The sequence below is a fragment of the Triticum dicoccoides genome, chromosome 6B, assembly GCF_002162155.2.
Source record: "Triticum dicoccoides isolate Atlit2015 ecotype Zavitan chromosome 6B, WEW_v2.0, whole genome shotgun sequence".
Classification (NCBI taxonomy): Eukaryota; Viridiplantae; Streptophyta; class Magnoliopsida; order Poales; family Poaceae; genus Triticum; species Triticum dicoccoides.
This window is the reverse complement of record NC_041391.1, coordinates 678,494,774-678,495,065: the sequence shown is the minus strand read 5'-3', so window position 1 is coordinate 678,495,065 and position 292 is coordinate 678,494,774.

Here is a 292-nt window from a genome sequence, read left to right as displayed (position 1 = left end):
CAAAAAACAAAAACCCCAGCCACTGGAATGCTGACGCGTGGATACCTTTTGGTCCCGGTTGGTGCCACCAACCGGGACCAAAGGCCCCCCTGACTGGGCTCGGCGCATAGGCCACGTGTAGGCACATTGGTCCCGGTTTGTGTTTGAACCGGGACTAATAGGTGGAGGTATTAGTAACAACCCATTAGTCCAGGTTCATGAACCGGGACTAAAGGCCCTTACGAACCGGGACTATTAGGTGTTTTTCTACTAGTGTACTATCCATTATTATTTCTTCAAAATCGGAAAGAAT